Source organism: Coregonus clupeaformis, chromosome 24, assembly GCF_020615455.1.
Source record: "Coregonus clupeaformis isolate EN_2021a chromosome 24, ASM2061545v1, whole genome shotgun sequence".
Taxonomy (NCBI): domain Eukaryota; kingdom Metazoa; phylum Chordata; class Actinopteri; order Salmoniformes; family Salmonidae; genus Coregonus; species Coregonus clupeaformis.
Genome location: NC_059215.1, coordinates 49,743,716 through 49,760,488, shown reverse-complemented (window position 1 = coordinate 49,760,488; position 16,773 = coordinate 49,743,716). Strand labels below are relative to the sequence as shown.

The 16,773-nt window shown below is 43.6% G+C and overlaps 1 protein-coding gene across 2 annotated transcripts in view; it reads right to left on the bottom strand.

Moving 5' to 3' along the window:
• The window catches only part of LOC121537348 (copine-5-like), a 199,091-nt gene that overhangs the window by 65,703 nt on the left and 116,615 nt on the right, over window positions 1-16,773 (bottom strand). The gene's annotated exons all lie outside the window — the stretch shown is intronic.

Here is a 16,773-nt window from a genome sequence, read left to right as displayed (position 1 = left end):
GGTTTAAAAAATGAAAATGGCTCGTGTCTCTGTGTGGAGGGAGTGATAGAGGAGGTTTAGTTCAGCTAATGATACATTAAATGCCTGGTATTATTATCCTAATGACACTCATTCTGGCAGCATTTTACTGCTCACGCACTGCCATTACGGAGACAATGGCTACGTCCCAAATGGTACCCCATTTCCTATGTAGAGCACTACTTTTGCCCTACTTTTGCCCAGGGCCAATAGGGTGTCCCATATGGCTCTGATCAAAAGTAGTGCACTGTTAGAGACAAGAGTGCCATTTGGTACGCACACAATGAAGGCTCCCCAACCCCGTAATGGCTGTGCTGCCAGCATAATGGCTGTAATGTCTTTGCTGCCAGCATAATGTCTGTAATGTCTTTGCTGCCAGCATAATGTCTGTAATGTCTTTGCTGCCAGCATAATGTCTGTAATGTCTTTGCTGCCAGCATAATGTCTGTAATGTCTTTGCTGCCAGCATAATGTCTGTAATGTCTTTGCTGCCAGCATAATGTCTGTAATGTCTGTGCTGCCAGCATAATGTCTGTAATGTCTTTGCTGCCAGCATAATGGCTGTAATGTCTGTAATGTCTTTGCTGCCAGCATAATGTCTGTAATGGCTGTAATGGCTGTAATGGCTGTAATGGCTGTAATGTCAGTAATGGTTGTAATAGCTGTAATTGCTGTAATGGCTGTGCTGCCAGCGTAATGTCGGTAATGGCTGTAATGTCCGTAATGTCCGTAACGTCTATAATGTCTGTAATGTCTTTGCTGCCAGCGTAATGTCGGTAATGTCAGTAATGGCTGTAATGTCTTTGCTGCCAGCGTAATGGCTGTAATGGCTGTAATGGCTGTAATGGCTGTAATGGCTGTAATGTCAGTAATGGCTGTAATGTCTGTAATTGCTGTAATGTCTGTGCTGCCAGCATAATGTCGGTAATGGCTGTAATGGCTGTAAAGTCAGTAATGGTTGTAATGGCTGTAATTGCTGTAATGGCTGTGCTGCCAGCGTAATGTCGGTAATGTCTGTAATGGCTGTAATGGCTGTGCTGCCAGCATAATGTATGTAATGTCTGTAATGTCTGTAATGTCTTTGCTGCCAGCATAATGTCTGTAATGTCTGTAATGTCTGTTCTGCCAGCATAATGTCTGTAATGTCTGTAATGTCTGTGCTGCCAGCATAATGGCTGTAATGTCTGTAATGTCTGTAATGTCAGTAATGGTTGTAATGGCTGTAATTGCTGTAATGTCTTTGCTGCCAGCGTAATGTCGGTAATGTTCGTAATGGCTGTAATGGCTGTGTTGCCAGCGTAATGTCGGTAATTGCTGTAATGTCTGTAATGTCTTTGCTGCCAGCATAATGTCTGTAATGTCTGTAATGTCTGTTCTGCCAGCATAATGTCTGTAATGGCTGTAATGGCTGTAATGTCTTTGCTGCCAGCGTCATGTCTGTAATGGATGTAACGGCTGTAATGGCTGTAATGTCTGTAATGTCTTTGCTGCCAGCGTAATGTCGGTAATGTTCGTAATGGCTGTAATGGCTGTGTTGCCAGCGTAATGTCAGTAATTGCTGTAATGTCAGTAATGAATGTAATGTCTGTGCTGCCAGCACAGAGTCAATAATGGCTGTAATGGCTGTAATGGCTGTAATGTATTTGCTGCCAGCATAATGTCTGTAATGTCTGTAATGTCTTTGCTGCCAGCATAATGTCTGTAATGTCTGTAATGTCTGTAATGGCTGTGCTGCCAGCATAATGGCTGTAATGTCTGTAATGTCTGTAATGGCTGTGCTGCCAGCATAATGGCTGTAATGGCTGTGCTGCCAGCATAATGTCTGTAATGTCTGTAATGGCTGTGCTGCCAGCATAATGGCTGTAATGTCTGTAATGTCTGTAATGGCTGTGCTGCCAGCATAATGGATGTAATGGCTGTGCTGCCAGCATAATGTCTGTAATGTCTGTAATGGCTGTGCTGCCAGCATAATATCTGTAATGTCTGTAATGTCTGTAATATCTGTAATGGCTGTGCTGCCAGCATAATGTCTGTAATGTCTGTAATGTCTTTGCTGCCAGCGTAATGTCAGTAATGTTCGTAATGGCTGTAATGGCTGTGTTGCCAGCGTAATGTCGGTAATGGCTGTAATGGCTGTAATGGCTGTAATGGCTGTAATGTCAGTAATGGCTGTAATGTCTGTAATTGCTGTAATGTCTGTGCTGCCAGCATAATGTCGGTAATGGCTGTAATGGCTGTAAAGTCAGTAATGGTTGTAATGGCTGTAATTGCTGTAATGGCTGTGCTGCCAGCGTAATGTCGGTAATGTCTGTAATGGCTGTAATGGCTGTGCTGCCAGCATAATGTATGTAATGTCTGTAATGTCTGTAATGTCTTTGCTGCCAGCATAATGTCTATAATGTCTGTAATGTCTGTTCTGCCAGCATAATGTCTGTAATGTCTGTAATGTCTGTGCTGCCAGCATAATGGCTGTAATGTCTGTAATGTCTGTAATGTCAGTAATGGTTGTAATGGCTGTAATTGCTGTAATGGCTGTGCTGCCAGCGTAATGTCGGTAATGGCTGTAATGTCCGTAATGTCCGTAACGTCTATAATGTCTGTAATGTCTTTGCTGCCAGCGTAATGTCGGTAATGTCAGTAATGGCTGTAATGTCTTTGCTGCCAGCGTAATGGCTGTAATGGCTGTAATGGCTGTAATGGCTGTAATGGCTGTAATGTCAGTAATGGCTGTAATGTCTGTAATTGCTGTAATGTCTGTGCTGCCAGCATAATGTCGGTAATGGCTGTAATGGCTGTAAAGTCAGTAATGGTTGTAATGGCTGTAATTGCTGTAATGGCTGTGCTGCCAGCGTAATGTCGGTAATGTCTGTAATGGCTGTAATGGCTGTGCTGCCAGCATAATGTATGTAATGTCTGTAATGTCTGTAATGTCTTTGCTGCCAGCATAATGTCTATAATGTCTGTAATGTCTGTTCTGCCAGCATAATGTCTGTAATGTCTGTAATGTCTGTGCTGCCAGCATAATGGCTGTAATGTCTGTAATGTCTGTAATGTCAGTAATGGTTGTAATGGCTGTAATTGCTGTAATGTCTTTGCTGCCAGCGTAATGTCGGTAATGTTCGTAATGGCTGTAATGGCTGTGTTGCCAGCGTAATGTCGGTAATTGCTGTAATGTCTGTAATGTCTTTGCTGCCAGCATAATGTCTGTAATGTCTGTAATGTCTGTTCTGCCAGCATAATGTCTGTAATGGCTGTAATGGCTGTAATGTCTTTGCTGCCAGCGTCATGTCTGTAATGGATGTAACGGCTGTAATGGCTGTAATGTCTGTAATGTCTTTGCTGCCAGCGTAATGTCGGTAATGTTCGTAATGGCTGTAATGGCTGTGTTGCCAGCGTAATGTCAGTAATTGCTGTAATGTCAGTAATGAATGTAATGTCTGTGCTGCCAGCACAGAGTCAATAATGGCTGTAATGGCTGTAATGGCTGTAATGTATTTGCTGCCAGCATAATGTCTGTAATGTCTGTAATGTCTTTGCTGCCAGCATAATGTCTGTAATGTCTGTAATGTCTGTAATGGCTGTGCTGCCAGCATAATGGCTGTAATGTCTGTAATGTCTGTAATGGCTGTGCTGCCAGCATAATGGCTGTAATGGCTGTGCTGCCAGCATAATGTCTGTAATGTCTGTAATGGCTGTGCTGCCAGCATAATGGCTGTAATGTCTGTAATGTCTGTAATGGCTGTGCTGCCAGCATAATGGATGTAATGGCTGTGCTGCCAGCATAATGTCTGTAATGTCTGTAATGGCTGTGCTGCCAGCATAATATCTGTAATGTCTGTAATGTCTGTAATATCTGTAATGGCTGTGCTGCCAGCATAATGTCTGTAATGTCTGTAATGTCTTTGCTGCCAGCGTAATGTCAGTAATGTTCGTAATGGCTGTAATGGCTGTGTTGCCAGCGTAATGTCGGTAATGGCTGTAATGGCTGTAATGGCTGTGTTGCCAGCATAATGGCTGTAATGGCTGTAATGGCTGTAATGGCTGTAATGTCAGTAATGGTTGTAATGGCTATAATTGCTGTAATGGCTGTGCTGCCAGCATAATGTCGGTAATGGCTGTAATGTCAGTAATGGCTGTAATAGCTGTAATGGCTGTAATGGTTGTGTTGCCAGCGTAATGTCGGAAATGGCTGTAATGGCTGTAATGTCAGTAATAGCTGTAATGGCTGTAATATTTGTAATGGCTGTAATGGCTGTGCTGCCGGGTGGTCAAGGTGTTGGTCAGTATTGTACAACATGATGGGGCTGCAGTGAAATGGAGAATAGATGGCCATAAAGATGGAGAGATCTATGGAGAGATCTATGGAGAGATCTATGGAGAGATCTATGGAGAGAGCAGGGATTCCATTAATGTATATACACAGGCACACACGCATGCACACACACCTATAGAGATAACATTCAGTGCAATTTAGACAGCCTCTGGATGTTGATGTTCAACTCTTTGTCTCTGAAAACCTGTAGGTTCTTTGAGCTTGAAGGTCGGAGGCATGTAGAGTGAGGGAAAAAAGTATTTGATCTCCTGCTGATTTTGTAAGTTTGCCAACTGACAAAGACATGATCAGTCTATAATTTTAATGGTAGGTTTATTTGAACAGTGAGAGACAGAATAACAACAAAAAAATCCAGAAAAGCGCATGTCAAAAATGTTATAAATTGATTTGCATTTTAATGAGGGCAGTAGAGTATAATACAGTATAATACAGTACAGTGCAGTACAGAGGATGAGACTGCAGTTGGGCACCAGTCACCTGATATGAATGGAAGCCCTATTTTCACCAAGTTGTCATTCATTCATTCATTCATTCATTCATTCATTCATTCATTCATTCATTCATTCATTCATTCATTCATGTGTAGACAAAACAATTTGATTCTCTCTAAAGTGTAGCCAATAGCCATCAGGTCTATGTCACATGGATGATGGTGTGGTTTCTCAGGGCCTGAACATATGGGCTCTATCGATCCTCATGACCCACATCACTCACAGTACATCCTCTGACCTGCCCCACGAACCACCACAACCACTGCTCCAGGCCTTGGACAACAGCCCACAACTGGACTCGCAGACCTGGGTTCAACTAGTATTTGTTTACTTTAGCTGCGGTTGATTGAGCTTGCCTAGCACAATGGAACCAATGAAACCTAGGTCTGCCTTGGCCAGCAGCCCACAACTCTAACTGTGCTTCAAGCTCAAATCACAGACCCTAGGCTACGTTCCAATATCCACACTAGCATACCACTTAGAATGCCCACCCAATACTGCTTTGTTCCAAAGTTGGAAGAGTACCTGGGATAGAATTAAATTAAATGTCTTCTTCTGAAAACTGAGCAGCTCTGATTAGCTCTGTAAAATCCAATCAACACATTTGGAAAAACAAGATTATAATTTTGAAGGTGAGAGAAAAGTTAACTGCTGATTACAACTGTGGTGACTAAATGGACGTAAGATGTTGTATTGCTGTTTTCTATTCAGACATAATCACTCTACCAGTTATTATATTGGTGTAATTCTCTCTGTCTTGGTCTCTGTTTCTGTCTGTGATGAGAGTTGTTGTTGTTGTTGTTGTTGTTGTTGTTGTTTTTCTGTCTTAAAATAATAGAAGGAAGTGAGTCATTAAATGTGTTGCCAGGCTGTATCTATAGATTTGGCAAAACAAGATGGCCACCTATTCTGTGTCTCAATGGTACCGATATGGAACCATCACTTTACACCTTATACACCGCAAATCTTAATTAGTGACACCAGGACCTTGTTGTGACTCATATCTCCGTCTTTAGTACTTGAGAAACTCAAAGTAAAATGTTATTGTTTCTCATTGATTACAAACGAACAACAACGTAGACACACACAAACAATGACTACATCTCATCTGCCCAGACCTGCATGTTCACACCCCCATCCCTAGAGCCTGCATTATTGTTTGCCAATTGGCCTTAAATTGTGCCAATTTTGTTTTTCTTGGTCGCCCATGGTATTTCAAGATTGAAATAATAAAATCATGACATTTTTCCGCTGTGTTAATTATGGCGGATTGATTGATTTCCAAGTTTTTAGTATACGTTTTTTTTCAAGATGAGAAGAGAATCGTCCAGCCCATTGTATATCTCACTACACCCCCATATGCCTTGTCTTGAAATATGCAGACAGACGGATTAAAAGTATGTTTACATTGTAATACTTCTGAGAGACAATTTTCTAGCTCCATCCACAACTTCTGGTCTTCATAGCATTCCCAGAAAGCATGGATTGAGTCATTATTAGTTTTACACTTAAGACATGACTCTGCCGTTTGCTGTAGAATTTGTGAATTTTGTCTCTTGTATAAGAAATTCTATACATTAGTTTATACTGGATTAAGTGTACATTTTTGTTAACTGTAATTTCATTAGTTATGCTCCAACTTCCCCTCCATCTTGTGCCAACATCAGTTATTTTGAAGTCTTGGTTCCAATAGTTAATAGACATTGTCAGTTGGATATGCTCTCTGCAAGGTTTTGTATATTTTCCCTCTCTTATGAACACCCTTTTCCCTCAAGGTTGAGATCATTTCCTATGACCGAAAAAAGCTTCTGGACATCAAACAAGCTATCACTAACTTCGATTTGGTGAAAATGTCTACTACAACGAGTCAGCAGCTCTGGATGTTCTGCTTACTCCGGACCAGGGCCCGGTTGCATAAAACACCTTAAGTGTTTCCGTTAAGGGTTTACCTTAAGGAATAATTTTCCCTTACCCAAGGGAATAGTTTAAGGGCATTGCATAGAGCCCCTCAAACATTTCCTTAGGTAAGGGCATACATAAGGGGTGTTATGGTAGTTTGAAGGCATGTATGGCAGAAAGAGTATCTGGTTACCATGGAGACAGCCTGATTCACTGACTAAAGGTCTCCTCAAAGAGATCGCTTTCATTTTGTGAGATAGCAAAATATAACTTCTACAATCAAGACAGGATAACCAAAATGCTTCAGAAGATAATAAACCATGTTTTTGTATAGTTACTTTTTTTCTCATCTTGTTTATATTACTTTCTAGTAAGTCAAGCTAGCTTACAGAGTAGCTAAAGCTAACTAGCCAGCTAGCTTTGTAGTCATGGATTGTGCACCTTCCATTGTTTAGCCAAGTAGCTATCTGGTTGATGTTTTCCTTTTGTAACCAGAGCAGATGAAAGCAATATTCACCTCCACAAATGCTGTTTACATCGATGTCCATACTGAATGATGCAGTTAAGGGACCTCATGGGCACCTTTAACTTTTCACTTAATTTAAGGGGGAAATTCAACTTTAAATGTTTTGTGCAACTGACTTCAAGTTAAGGAAACTTTAAGGGAAAAGATAAGGGGAAAATTAACTGAAGGTGTTTTATGCAACCGGGCCATGTACTTTACTATTTAATACTCAGGCCCTAATCCCCGGGACTCGAAAGAGGAAGTGGTGGCGAAAGAGAGGCAGGCGGTGACTATGTCGGTGAGCAAATAGACCGCCATTGCCCTCTGTTCCATTGGTGAACGTGCAATCACTGGAGAACAAACTGGATGAGCTCCATTCGAGACTATCAATCAACGGGATCTGAAAAACGGTAAAATCCTATGTTTCTCAGAGTCGTGGCTGAACGAGGACATGGATATATATCTTACTGGTTTTTCTATGCATCATCAAGACCGGACAGCAGACTCAGGTAAGACGAAAGGAGGAGGTGTGTGTCTCTTTGTTAACAACAGCTTGTGCTCGATATGTAATGTTAAGGAAGTCTCACATTTATGCTCGCCTGAGTTAGAATACCTCATGATAAGCTGCAGACCATACTATTTACCAAGAGAGTTTTCATTTATATTTTTCATAGCTGTCCAGTTACCACCACAAACTGATGCTGTCACTAAGACAGCACTCAACGAGCTGTATAGGTCCATAAGAAAACAAGAAAATGCACATTCAGATGGTGATTTTAATGTAGGGAAACTGAAATCCGTTTGAAGTCATTGCTTGAAATGATGCGCTTGCTTCTTCACTCGTGTGTCATTAGGCAAATGATATTTACAAAATAAATTTGTAAAATGATCAAAACAAATCAAGTTAGTTGTGCAAGACATTGTATAGATAAAACAATAAGTAACATATATTGTTTTCAAAGCTCTTCTGTGGTAGGATACACATTGAGTATCCTTGATGAAAGCTATTGTGGAGGAGAGGACACTCTACTGTTTGCCTACTAACGAATTGACACACTCCTTGACCACTTATTGGTTTCCGGGTCACGGAGGAGAGGGGACGGAGAACGGTCTTTTGCCCAAATGAGAAAACCCCAAGGCCCTCCCTCGCCATCAATTTGGCAAATCAAACCCTAACTCTATCCTCCTGCTTCCTGCTTACAAGCAAAAATTAAATGAGGAAGTACCAGTGGTCTGATGGAGTGGATGCTAAGCTACAGGACTGTTTCGCTAGCACAGACTGAAGTCACCAGCTTCATTAATAAGTGCATCGACGACGTCGTCCCTATAGTGACCGTACGTATATACCCCAACCAGATGCCATGGATTAGAAGCAACATCCGCACTTAGCTAAAGGCTAGAACTGCCGCTTTCAAGGAGCGGGACACTAATCCGGACCCTTATAAGAAATCCCTCTACAACCTCCGACAAGCCATCAAACAAGCAAAGCGTCAATTAAGGAATAAGATTGAATCCTATTCAACCGGCTCTGGCGCTCGACGGATGTGGCAGGGCTTGTAAACTATCACGGATTACAAAGGGAAACCCAGCCGTGAGCTGCCCAGCAACGCGAGCCTACCAGACGAGCTAAATGCCTTCTATGCTTGCTTTGAGACAAGCAATACTGAACCATGAATGAGAGCAACAGCTGTGATCTCGCTCTCCGTAGCCGATGTGAGTAAGACCTTTAAACAGGTTAACATTCGCAAGGCCGCAGGGCCAGACGGATTACCAGGACATGTACTCCGAGCATGTGAGACCAGCTGGTAAGTGTCTTCACTGACATTTTCAACTTATCCCTGACCCGGTCTGTAATACCAACTTGTTTGAAACAGACCACCATAGTCCCCATGCTCAAGAACGGCAAGGTAACCTGCCTAAATGACTAGCGCCCTGTATCACTCACATCTAAAGCCATGAAATGCTTTGAAAGGCTGGTCATGGCTCACATCAACACCATCAGACACCCTAGACCCACTCCAATTCTCATACCGCCCTAACCGATCCACAGATGACGCAATCTCTATTGCACTCCACACTGCCCTCACCCCCAGGACAAAAGTAATACGTATGTAAGAATGCTGTTCATTGACTACAGCTCAGCATTCAACACCATAGTCTCCTCCAAGCTCAGCACCAAGCTCAGGACCCTGGGACTGAACACCTCCCTCTGCAACTGAATCCTGGACTTTCTGCCGGGACGCCCTCAGGCGGGGAGGTTAAGCAACAATATATCCGCCACGCATTTTGACTGGCTGCATCAGCGCTTGGTACGGCAACTGCAAGGCACACGACTGCAACGCGCTACAGAGGGTGGTGAGTACAGCCCAGTACATCACTGGGGCCGAGCTCCCTGACATCCAGGACCTCTATACCAGGCGGTGTCAGAGGAAGGCCCAACATTTTTTCAAAGACTCCAGCCACCCAAGCCATAGACTGTTCTCTCTGCTACCGCACGGCAAGTGGTACCAGTGCACCAAGACTGGAACCAACAGGACCCTGAACAGCTTCTACCCCAAAGCCATGAGACTGCTAAACAAGGCTGCTAAATAGCTAATCAAAATGGCTACCCAGACTACCTGCATTTATCTTTTTTTAATGTACTGGACTGACACCCCAACACACATTCAGAAAGTATTCAGACCCCTTGACTTTTTCCACATTTTGTTCTGTTACAGCCTTATTCTAAAATTGATTAAATAGTTTTTTCCCCTCATCAATACACACAATACCCCATAATGACAAAGCAAAAACTGGTTTTTAGACATTTTTGCACATTTATAAAAATAAATAAACTGAAATATCACATTTATATAAGTATTCAGAGCCTTTACTCAGTACTTTGTTGAAGTACCTTTGGCAGCGATTACAGCCTTGAGTCTTCTTGTATTTGGGGAGTTTCTCCCATTCTTCTCTGCAGATCCTCTCAAGCTCTGTCAGGTTGGATGGGGAGCGTCGCTGCACAGCTATTTCCAGGTCTCTCCAGAGATGTTCGATCGGGTTCAAGTCCGGGCTCTGGCTGGGCCACTCAAGGACATTCAGAGACTTGTCCCGAAGCCACTCCTGTGTTGTCTTGGCTGTGTGCTTAGGGTCATTGTCCTGTTGGAAGGGGAACCTTCACCCCAGTCTGATGTCCTGAGCGCTCTGGTGCAAGGATCTCTCTGTACTTTGCTCCGTTCATCTTTCCCTCGATCCTGACTTGTCTCCCAGTCCCTGGCGCTGAAAAAGATCCCCACAGCATGATGCTGCCACCACCATGCTTCACCGTAGATAGGGTGCCAGGTTTCCTCGAGATGTGATGCTTGGCATTCATGGTCTGAGAGTCCTTTAGGTGCCTTTTGGCAAACTCCAAGCGGGCTGTCATGTGCCTTTTACTGAGGAGTAGCTTCCGTCTGGCCACTCTACCATAAAGGCCTGATTGGTAGAGTGCTGCAGAGATGGCTGTCCTTCTGGAAGGTTCTCCCATCTCCACAGAGGAACTCTGGAACTCTGTCAGAGTGACCATCGGCTTCTTGGTCACCTCCCTGACCAAGGTCCTTCTCCCCCGATTGCTCAGTTTGGCCGGGCGGCCAGCTCTAGGAAGAGTCTTGGTGGTTCCAAACATTTTTCCATTTAAGAATGATGGAGGCCACTATGTTCTTGGGGACCTTCAATCCTTCAGAAATGTTTTGGTACCCTTCCCTAGATCTGTGCCTTGACACAATCCTGTCTCGGAGCTCTGCTGACAATTCCTTCGACCTCATGGCTTGGTTTTTGCTCTGACATGCATTGTCAGCTGTGGGACCTTATATAGACAGGTGTGTGGCTTTCCAAATCATGTCCAATCAATTTAATTTACCACAGGTTAACTCCAATCAAGTTGTAAAAACATCTCAAGAATGATCAATGGAAACAGGATGCACCTGAGCTCAATTTCGAGTCTCACAGCAAAGGGTCTGAATACTTATGTAAATATGTTTTTTTTGTTTGTTTTTATACACTACCGTTCAAAAGTTTGGGGTCACTTAGAAATTATCTTGTTTTCGAAAGAAAAGCAATTTTTTTGTCTATAAAAATAACATCAAATTGATCAGAAATACAGTGTAGACATTGTTAATGTTGTAAATGGCTATTGCAGCTCGAAATGGCTGATTTCTAATGGAATATCTACATAGGCATACAGAGGCCCATTATCAGCAACCATCAGTCCTGTGTTCCAATGGCACGTTGTGTTTTCTAATCGAAGGTTATCATTTTAAAAGGCTAATTGATCATTAGAAAACCCTTTTGCAATTATGTTAGCACAGCTGAAAACTGTTGTGCTGATTAAAACTGGCCTTCTTGAGACTAGTTGAGTATCTGGAGCATTAGCAATTGTGGGTTCGATTACAGGCTCAAAATGGCCAGAAACAAATTTCTTCTGAAACTCGTCAGTCTATTCTTGTTCTGAGAAATGAAGGCTATTCAATACGAGAAATTGCCAAGAAACTGAAGATCTCGTACAACGCTGTGTACTACTCCCTTCACAGAACAGCGCAAACTGGCTCTAACCAGAATAGAAAGAGTGGGAGGCCCCGGTGCACAATTGAGCAAGAGGACAAATACATTAGAGTGTCTAGTTTGAGAAACAGACGCCTCACAGGTCCTCAACTCCTGGCAGCTTCATTAAATAGTACCCGCAAAACACCAGTCTCAACATCAACAGTGAAGAGGCGACTCCGGGATGCTGACCTTTTAGGCAGAGTTGCAAAGAAAAAGCCATATCTCAGACTGGCCAATAAAAAGAAAAGATTAAGATGGGCAAAGGAACACAGAGGAAGATTGGAAAAAAAGTGTTATGGACAGACGAATCGAAGTTTGAGGAGTTCGGATCAAAAATAATAACATTTGTGAGACGCAGACCAAATGGAAAGATGCTGGAGGAGTGCATGGTGGAGGCAATGTGATGGTCTGGGGGTGCTTTGGTGGTGGTAAAGTGGGAGATTTGTACAGGGTAAAAGGGATCTTGAAGAAGGAAGGCTATCACTCCATTTTGCAACGCCATGCCATACCCTGTGGACGGCGCTTGATTGGAGCCAATTTCCTCCTACAACAGGACAATGACCCAAAGCACAGCTCCAAACTATGCAAGAACTATTTAGGGAAGAATCAGTCATTTGGTATTCTGTCTATAATGGAGTGGCCAGCACAGTCACTGGATCTCAACCCTATTGAGCTGTTGTGGGAGCAGCTTGACCGTATGGTACATAAGAAGTGCCCATCAAGCCAATCCAACTTGTGGGAGGAGCTTCAGGAAGCATGGGGTGAAATCTCTTCAGATTACCTCAACAAATTGACAGCTAGCATGCCAAAGGTCTGCAAGGCTGTAATTGCTGCAAATTGAGGATTCTTTGACGAAAGCAAAGTTTGAAGGACACAATTATTATTTCAATAAAAAAAGTATTTCTAACCTTGTCAATGACTACATTTCCTATTCATTTTGCTATATTTCCTATTCAAACTCATTTCATGTATGTTTTCATGGAAAACAAGGACATTTCTAAGTGAACCCAGACTTTTGAACGGTAGTGTATATATATATACATTTGCAAAATTGTCTAAAAACCTTGTTTTCTGTATAAATAGCCTCTAAAACATATGTAAACAGACCATAAATGTCTCAGATTTGGTTTCCTTGGAAAGCTGTGAGACCTATTATACTATACAATATCAGTACTTGTTGCATTTACAACTTGTCTAAATCCTATCATCAACTGATTTCAGCCAGTGTGTGGCTGTTGATTGACAGCATTGTTTGAATGGAATGTTGGCATATTGGCAGTTAATTTGAAAAACTTATGGAATCATTCCACTAAAACTGGCTGGCTAGCTAGCTAACATACATACAATGCAGATAAATTCTTCACATTCTTTGTTTTAAACAATATCTTATAACAGCATTGGCAAACCATGGTTGACTAACTCCCTGACCAACATGTCTGACCTTGGGACCATCAAAAGAAGGTTAATGTCCATTCTAGTATTCTAATTCCTAATTCTATGGCGGGAAAAGCCATCCAACAGGTTATCTCACTGGGGGTTTGGGGACCAGATGACTGTGGGAACAGCCATCCTACAGGTTACCCATCGGGGGTTTGGGGACCAGAGATGTATTCATGTGGCGCACCAAAGCCTGGGGATGATGTTAGAGGAGGATAATACAGCTCAGTATCCACTCTCGCATCTACCAGGGACTAGTACCAGGGACTAGTACCAGGGACTAACTAACTAATTACCTAGTCTATTACTACAGCGAGTTAGTGGCCTTATGGCATAGCAATACAGTGTAACTGGGTCTGTGTCCCAAATGGTCCCCCCCCACACACACTACTTCTGACAAGGACCCATAGGGTTCACTTCCCTTTATAGTCCACTATATAGCTAATAGGGGACCATTTGGCACAGCCTGAAGCTTAGTTTCCATGGTGACAGGTGACTGAGCCCACAGAGTAATACAGTGTGAGGATGAGATAGTGTGACATTTATTACATTAAGTAGCAGGCAGCCTCTCCTCAGAAGATACATTAAGTAGATCTACTAACTCTCTGTCCAATACTAACCAGAGATCTACTAACTCTCTGTCTAATATTACACAGATCTCTACTAACTCTCTGTCCAATACTAACCAGAGATCTACTAACTCTCTGTCTAATATTACCCAGATCTCTACTAACTCTCTGTCCAATACTAACCAGAGATCTACTAACTCTCTGTCCAATACTAACCAGAGATCTACTAACTCTCTGTCTAATATTACCCAGAGATCTACTAACTCTCTGTCCAATACTAACCAGAGATCTACTAACTCTCTCTGTCTAATGTTTCCCAGAGATCTACTAACTCTCTGTCCAATACTAACCAGAGATCTACTAACTCTCTCTGTCTAATGTTTCCCAGAGATCTACTAACTCTCTGTCCAATACTAACCAGAGATCTACTAACTCTCTGTCCAATACTAACCAGAGATCTACTAACTCTCTGTCCAATACTAACCAGAGATCTACTAACTCTCTCTGTCTAATGTTTCCCAGAGATCTACTAACTCTCTGTCCAATACTAACCAGAGATCTACTAACTCTCTGTCCAATACTAACCAGATCTCTACTAACTCTCTCTGTCTAATGTTACCCAGAGCTCAAATAACTCTCTCTCTCTGTGACTCTCTCTTTCTTCAACCCCTCTCTCAGTCTCTTTCCCCCCCCTCTCTCTCTCTCTCTCTCTCTCGCTCTCGCTCTCTCTCTCTTTCTTCGACCCCTCTCTCTGTCTCCCCCCCTCTCGCTCTCTCTCGCTCTCCCTCACTCCCTGCAGTCTCTTCCCTTCTCTCTGTCTCCCCCCTCCCTCTCTCTTCTTCTCTCTCCCTCTTCTCTCTCCCTCTCTCTCTCTCTCTCTCTCTCTCTCTCTCTCTCTCTCTCTCTCTCTCTCTCTCTCTCTCTCTCTCTCTCTCTCTCTCTCTCTCTCTCTCTCTCTCTCTCTCGCTGCCTTTCTCTCTCTATCAAATCAAATCAAATCAAAATGTATTTGCCACATGCGCCGAATACAGCAGGTGTAGACATTACAGTGAAATGCTTACTTACAAGCCCTTAACCAACAATGCAGTTTAAAAAAAAAAGAAAAATGTAAAAGAAAAAAGTGTTAATTAAAGAGCAGCAGTAAAATAAAATAACAGTAGGGAGGTTATATACAGGGGGTACTGGTACAGAGTCAATGTGGGGGCAGTGCAGATAGTCCGGGTAGCCATGATTAGCTGTTCAGGAGTCTTATGGGTTGGGGTTAGAAGCTGTTGAGAAGCCTTTTGGACCTAGACTTGGCGCTCCGGAATCGCTTGCCATGCGGTAGCAGAGAGAACAGTCTATGACTAGGGTGGCTTGAGTCTTTGACAATTTTTAGGGCCTTCCTCTGACACCGCCTGGTATAGAGGTCTTGTATGGCAGGAAGCTTGGCCCCAGTGATGTACTGGGTCGTACGCACTACCCTCTGTAGTGCCTTGCGGTCGGAATGCCGAGCAGTTGCCATACCAGGCGGTGATGCAACCAGTCAGGATGCTCTCGATGGTGCAGCTATATAACCTTTTGAGGATCTGAGGACCCATGCCAAATCTTTTCAGTCTCCTGAGAGGGAATAGATTTTGTTGTTCCCTCTTCACGACTGTCTTGGTGTGTTTGGACCATGATAGGTCGTTGGTGATGTGGCTCTCAACCTGTTCCACTACAGCCCTGTCAATGAGAATGGGGGTGTGCTCAGTCCTCTTTTTTTCCCCTGTAGTCCACAATCATCTCCTTTGTCTTGATCATGTTGAGGGAGAGGTTGTTATTCTGGCACCACACGGCCAGGTCTCTGACCTCCACCCTATAGGCTGTCTCATCGTTGTCGGTGATCAGGCCTACCACTGTTGTGTCTTCGGAAAACTTAAGGATGGTGTTGGAGTCGTGCCTGGCCATGCAGTCATGGGTGAACAGGGAGTACAGGAGGGGACTGAGCACGCACCCCTGAGGGGCCCCCGTGTTGAGGATCAGCGTGGCAGACGTGTTGTTACCTACCCTTACCACCTGGGGGCGGCCCGTCAGGAAGTCCAGGATCCAGTTGCAGAGGGAGGTGTTTAGTCCCAGGATCCTTAGCTTTGTGATGAGATTTGAGGGCACTATGGTGTTGAACGCTGAGCTGTAGTCAATGAATAGCATTGTCACGTAGGTGTTCCTCTTGTCCAGATGGGAAAGGGCAGTGTGGAGTGCAATAGAGATTGCATCATCTGTGGATCTGTTGGGGCGGTATGCAAATTGGAGTGGGTCTAGGGTTTCTGGGATAATGGTGTTGATGTGAGCCATGACCAGCCTTTCAAAGCACTTCATGGCTACAGACGTGAGTGCTACGGGCTGGTAGTCATTTAGGCAGGTTATCTTTGTGTCCTAGGGCACAGGGACTATGGTGGTCTGCTTGAAACATGTTGGTATTACAGACTCAGTCAGGGACATGTTGAAAATGTCAGTGAAGACACTTGCCAGTTGGTCAGCACATGCTCGGAGTACACGTCCTGGTAATCCGTCTGGCCCTACGGCCTTGTGAATGTTGACCTGCTTAAAAGCCTTACTCACATCGGCTGCAGAGAGCGTGATCACATAGTCATCCGGAACAGCTGGTGCTCTCATGCATGCTTCAGTGTTGCTTGCCTCGAAGCGAGCGTAGAAGTGATTTAGCTCGTCTGGTAGGCTTGTGTCACTGGGCAGTTCGCGGCTGTGCTTCCCTTTGTAATCTGTAATAGTTTTCAAGCCCTGCCACATCCGACGAGCATCAGAGCCGGTGTAGTACGATTCAATCTTAGTCCTGTATTGACTCTTTGCCTGTTTGATGGTTCGTCGGAGGGCATAGCGGGATTTCTTATAAGCTTCCGGGTTAGAGTCCCACTCCTTGAAAGCGGCAGCTCTACCCTTTAGCTCAGTGCGGATGTTGCCTGTAATCCATGGCTTCTGGTTGGG